Below are 6,646 nucleotides of genomic sequence, written 5' to 3' on the forward strand. Positions count from 1 at the left end.
TGCAATATACCAGAAGTGTAACTTTGCCAATTTTGGAAATATTTTAAAACTAATTGCGCGACTCGATGTAGAATTGTTTGTAGTTGTTTGTAATAGTTTTCGTTTCGTTTCGTTCAAAATATCTCCAAAATTGTCTCTCAAAATTATCTCTTTTTGTTTATTGCAAAAATATAATAACTTTTGAACAGTGCAACTATAAACGAAAAGAAAAGCACTACAAACAACTACAAACGTTTCTGAAAAAAATGGCACAAGCGGATTTGAGATATCTCCAAAATTGGCAAAGTTACACTTTTTGTTTATTGCAAAAATATAATAACTTTTGAATTGTGCAACTATAAACAAAAAGAAAAGCACTATAAACACCTACAAATAATTCTGAAAAAGATGGCGCAAGCGGATTTGAGATATCTCCAAAATTTGCAAAGTTACTCTTTTTGTTTATTGCAAAAATATAATAACTTTTAACAGTGCAACTACAAACAAAAAGAAAAGCACTACAAACGATTCCGAAGAAGATGGCGCAAGCGAATTTGAGATATCTCCAAAATTGGTAAAGTTACTCTTTTTGTTTATTGCAAAAATATAATAACTTTTGAATGGTGCAACTATAAACAAAAAGAAAAGCACTACAAATTGATTCTGAAGAAAATGGGCGCAAGCTGATTTGAGATATCTCCAAAATTGGTAAAGTTACTTTTTGTTTATTGCAAAAAATAATAACTTTTGAATGGTGCAACAACTATAAACAAAAAGAAAAGCACTACAAATGATTCTGAAGAAAATGGCGCAAGCTGATTTGAGATATCTCCAAAATTGGTAAAGTTACTCTTTTTGTTTATTGCAAAAATATAATAACTTTTGAATGGTGCAACTATAAACAAAAAGAAAAGCACTACAAATGATTCTGAAGAAAATGGCGCAAGCTGATTTGAGATATCTCCAAAATTGGCAAAGTTACTCTTTTTGTTTATTGCAAAAATATAATAACTTTTAACAGTGCAACTACAAACGAAAAGAAAAGCACTACAAACAACTACAAACGATTTCGAAGAAGATGGCGCAAGCGGATTTGAGATATCTCCAAAATTGGTAAAGTTACTCTTTTTGTTTATTGCAAAAATATAATAACTTTTGAATGGTGCAACTATAAACAAAAAGAAAAGCACTACAAATGATTCTGAAGAAAATGGCGCAAGCTGATTTGAGATATCTCCAAAATTGGCAAAGTTACTTTTTTTGTTTATTGCAAAAATATAATAACTTTTGAACAGTGCAACTACAAACGAAAAGAAAAGCACTACAAACAACTACAAACAATTTTGAAGAAGATGGCGCAAGCGGATTTGAGTTATCTCAAAGTGGGGTGCGAGTAATTTTTTAAATGTTTATAATTTTTAATGTATTAAACTACAAACGAAATTTTTGTTACTATAAACAACTACAAACCAAATGCTAACGTTTTCCGTAAAAAAATTAATTTTTCGAAAGTCGGGTGCAAGGTTCACATAGGTAAGGACCAATTTTTTCAAAGGTGCCGCCATAGCCGCCATGTTCTTACTGCGAATGCCTCACCTCGCGAGCCGCAGTAATGAAAGTAGGGAGTGACGACAAAATCTATGACGTCACATGAACACGAAAACGCTTTGACAGCTTACTGCCGCGTATATTGGAACGGATTTACAGTGCTGCCAGTACTGCGAGTGAATAGCGAAACGCACCCTTTGACAGTTTTGGAAATCTTCGACCCCCGAGGGAACTCGAACGATATCTCGGGAGTGACGTGAATATCGTGTACAACCGTCGTTCGTATCAGACGTTCGATCAGAGCATCTGCGGTCAATTGTGTCTGCGGTTCCTCCGAAACGTCGACTGGAAACGTCTCTGACGATGAGAGAGGGAGAAACAATCTCGCTATGTCGCTGACTCTCTCGCTATCCGGAAGAAGCAGCGTCCTCTCAGCCAGCTACTTTCCCGCTCTGGATCTGAGCGGCGGCGAATACGAGATAGGCCTCGAGAATTTCGAGACGTACAACACGATACCGAACATTGACTTCACGAACAATAGATTTTACTTTGACAACAACGACGTGATCGCTATTCTCGAAGGATCGTACAAACTGGACGCTATAGATAGATACCTGAGAACAGCTATCCTCCGCAAGAAAAGTACGAAGAAGAAAGACGATTACATATACGTGGACGATAACGATGATGACCGCGAGAAAAGCGAACGCTCGATAATTTTACGCGCTAACGAGAACACTATGAGAAGCGAAATCAAGTGTGCCTATAGAGTTGACTTCACCAAATCGAACAACGTTGGTTCTTTGTTAGGTTTCTCGACACGTCGCATACTCGAGCCGAATAAATGGCACGCGTCCGACAAACCGGTGAATATTATGCGCGTGAATATCATTCGCGTGGAATGCAACGTCACCGCGGGAGCCTACAGCAACGGCAGGCCAGCACACACGATACACGAATTCGCGCCGAACGTTCCACCGGGATATAAGCTGTCGCAGACTCCGACGCAGATCATTTACCTTCCGGTCATCGCGCGGAGTGTCACCGATATAACGTTACGCGTCGTGGATCAGATCGGACGATTGATCGACTTCCGCGGGGAGGAGATAACGGTTCGACTACACGTGCGTCGCAGAAAATAAAAATACAAAATCGGGGGCGGATATGTGCGTGCGCAAAAGATGCTTGTTTTGAACGACTCGTTCGCAAGAGCCGCATCCGTCATTGCACCGCAAACGTTATCGTTCGGTGCTCCGACGAAAGGAACGCGCAGACCGATTGTAAGAGAGAAGAAGAAGAAGAAGAAAAACGGACTGAGCGCTGCGAACGTCGCTTTTCTACGATTTCTGGGATTCGTCGTGAAAAACAATCATGACCGACATCCTGAGTATCGGAGGTGAGCCGATCTTCGACGATCGCATCGTCAAGATCGAGACACACACTTACAATCCATATGCCAATACCACGTTCGGGCACAGCGACGAAATACGAATTCTAATACAATAGCAGGATCTGTACATTCTACCCTGCGAAAGTTTTCTGTACATCGAGGGAGCACTCTCCGACGGCGTTCCGGAAAAGGATTCGGATACGACGATGGACAACAATTGCGTGGCGTTCATGTTCGACGAGATTCGATACGAACTCAACGGCGTGGAGATCGACAGGAACAGAAACGTCGGAATAACCAGTTCGATCAAGAATTTCGTGTCGTTGACCACCGAGAGAAGCAGGAAGCTGCAAAACGCTGAATGGATTGTGATCAATGAATACGTGGGACCTCGTTCGAGAACTAGAATCGGCGATTTCAATTTCTGCGTACCCCTTAACGTTCTGCTAGGTTTTTGCGAGGATTACAAACACGTGGTGATAAACGCGCGACACGAACTCATTCTGATACGTTCCCGAACCGACGCTAATTGCATCGTCACGAAACCGGAACGTCACAAGAATCCTACGATTACTCTGTTGAAAGTGCAATGGCGAATGCCGCACGTGGTGCTGAACGACGTCAATAAATTGTCCTTTTTACGAATGTTGGAAAGCAGACGATACCTAAGTATGGGCTTCCGCTCGTGGGATCTGTACGAGTACCCTTTGCTCCAAACCACGAACAGGCATTCGTGGGCTGTGAAAGCAGCGACGCAGCTTGAGAAACCGCGATACGTCATTTTCGCGCTACAAACCGGGAGGTCTAACAACTTATTGAAACACGCCTCCGAGTTCGACGACGGTAATCTCATCAATGTGAAACTGTACCTTAATTCAGATTTTTATCCCTACGACGATATGAACTTGGATTTTGAGAAGCGTAGAACGGCCATACTGTACGAGATGTACGCGAAATTTCGAAAGTCGTATTACGGATGCGAGCGAGAGAACACGCTTCTAACGATGGAAGAATTTGACAAATGGGGCCCGTTCGTGGTCATCGACTGTTCTCGTCAGAACGAATCCGTCAAAAGCGCCACCGTAGACGTTCGCATAGAGTTCGATTGCAAACGTAATATAGATTCCAATACGACGGCCTACTGTCTCATCATCCACGATCGCGTGATCGAGTACAATCCGCTGACTAACATAGTCCGCAAGATCTGTAAAGGAAAACAGAAGAAGAAGAAGAAGAAGAAGAACGTATCTATTGGTCTGACGAAATCGCGATAAGCTGCAGGTTCAAACAGAGTGGGGGTAGCGACTGACCGTACAGAGAGACGATGTCCGCGACGTACCGATATTCGTGGATCTGCAGGGATTCGTTATCCGCGAAAAGTTCACAGTTAAAGAAGTGGCCGTGCTCAGAGACGAAAAGGAACTGATTCACTACGTGTTTCGCGCGCCATTGGCGTGGAATCTTCTAACAAGAGCGGAAAAATCGCGGGCGTGCTGGTTGACGGCGAATCATCATGGTTTCAAATGGAACGATGGAGACGTGAATTACGTTCGGGCGAGAACGATCATCCGAAGCGCCGTGTGCGATAGGCTGAACTGCGAGACGCTCAAACTCGTTTACGTGAAAGGCGCTGAAAAAAAAGGATGATTGGAGGAGATTCTCGGCGACGCCGTCGGTGAGTTCAACGTTAAGATCGAGTCGATGGACGTCGAATACGAGGACATCGGTCGACTAGAGACCCTGAGTGCGATCCGATCTTTCCTCTGCAGACGCCACGCGAGGAACTGCGCCATGGAGAACGTGTGCAAGTTACACGATTGGTGGGCGGAACATCGCGCGCGTCTCGACATTCTGGAACGCTTTTTATTGTATTATAGAAATGAGACAGCCGTGTTGTAGTTAAGATAATGTATTTTTTTTCTACATATTACATTTTTTTTGTATAGTGGGTGGTTCTACTGGGGGCCCCTGACGGTATGATGTACCTCTGTAATGAAAAAAAAAAGTTAAATAAACGTGTATCTTGATAAAAGAATATAATAATAAGTCTTTTTTTCAAAAACATTATTAAGACGTACATGTTCGCGATATATTTAAACGCCGCTTTCATGTATGACGTTCCTCGTTTCCTTCGTAACCCCGGGAATCTTCCTCAAATCGTCCGCCGCTTGATCCAATAACTGACGCACTAATAATCGCTTGCGATCCGTACGCGACAAAGTGGTCAGGATCTGAGATCGCAATTTCGCGTATTTCCACCAATCACGTCTCTCCTTGTTCGCGATATCCTTGATGTCGTAGACGTCCAGACGGATCAACTGTGATCCGATCTCCCCGGGGGACCTTACGGTAAGCATCCGTCGATCTTTCATCTTCGATATATGCTGCGGAATACGATCGAGATCGCGACCAGACTCCGTCAGGTGGAACAACGCGTCGAGCCCGCCGCCGCCGCTGCATCCTGCCTCCTCCTCCTCCTCGTCTCGCTTGTCCACGCTGTACGAATGATCCGTCGAAACCGCGGCGGGGATATCCCCTCTCGCACCGACGGGTAAACTTTTGACGTATCTATCGTGATAATTAATCCATTCGTAAAAGGTATCTTGTGTCATTAGATCACTCACTAATGATGAATACAACTTCGACGGAAGTCGATCACGAATAAAATTATACATTTCATTCACGGAACAGGTAGGACTCTTAGGACCTTCCTTCAGCCACAATTTATGGAGCTCTGTTAGCACGCTCTTTATGTTGCTGCCCTCGCGCATACGACGTACGTCGCAATCGGTTTGCTTCTGATTCATAGTCGTCAGGTACTTCGAGACGCTTGCGAGCAACGGTCTCAAATTCTGCGACGCCGAACATTCAGGATTCCAAATTTCGCGCAACAGATCGAGCAAAGCGAAACTGACCGACTTGATATCCGTCGAGGTGCGTTCGACTTCTACGACCTGATTCTCGAACGGCTCGTCCAACAACGACATTAGAGCCTCCTTATCTTTCATTTGACTCTCCATGGCACCATTTCTCCATACAGATGTACCGCGCGAACTACGAGCGTCAACGTTCTCGCACCTTCACAAACTTCAACGATTGCGCAAGGATTCGCGTTGTCTCGCCCTTATCGCTCGGCAAATGTCAATAGGTCAGAATTCGCGTTCTTCCCGCGTTTATATAGCGCCCGATAACGATTCGACGGCGGATGTACGGGGCCAATAGGGCAGCAGATAACTCTGGAAATAGCTTTGAGAGATAACCGCAATCACGCAAACGGAGACGATCTCCGACGACGACGACGACGAAATGTCGCGTACGTTGTTGAAATTGTTTCTGTCCGTACGATTATTGCAATGTAGATTTCAGTAAATTATTATTAAAATAGAACCTTCGCAAACTTCAAACTGACGATATAATTGCGCGAGAAAATTCGCGTTGCCTCGCGCTTATCGCTCGACGAATGTCAATAGGGCAGCAGATAACTCTGGAAATAGCTTTAAAAGATAACCGCGATCACGCAAACGGAAACGATCTCCGACGACGACGACGACGAAATGTCGCGTACGTTGTTGAAATTGTTTCTGTCCGTACGATTATTGCAATGTAGATTTCAGTAATTATTATTAAAATATAACCTTCGCAAACTTCAAACTGACGATACAATTGCGCGAGGATTCGCGTTGGCTCGCGCTTATCGCTCGGCGGATGTCAATAGGGCAGCAGATAACT

The sequence above is a fragment of the Temnothorax longispinosus genome, chromosome 4 (genome assembly GCF_030848805.1).
Source record: "Temnothorax longispinosus isolate EJ_2023e chromosome 4, Tlon_JGU_v1, whole genome shotgun sequence".
In the NCBI taxonomy this organism is placed as follows: Eukaryota; Metazoa; Arthropoda; class Insecta; order Hymenoptera; family Formicidae; genus Temnothorax; species Temnothorax longispinosus.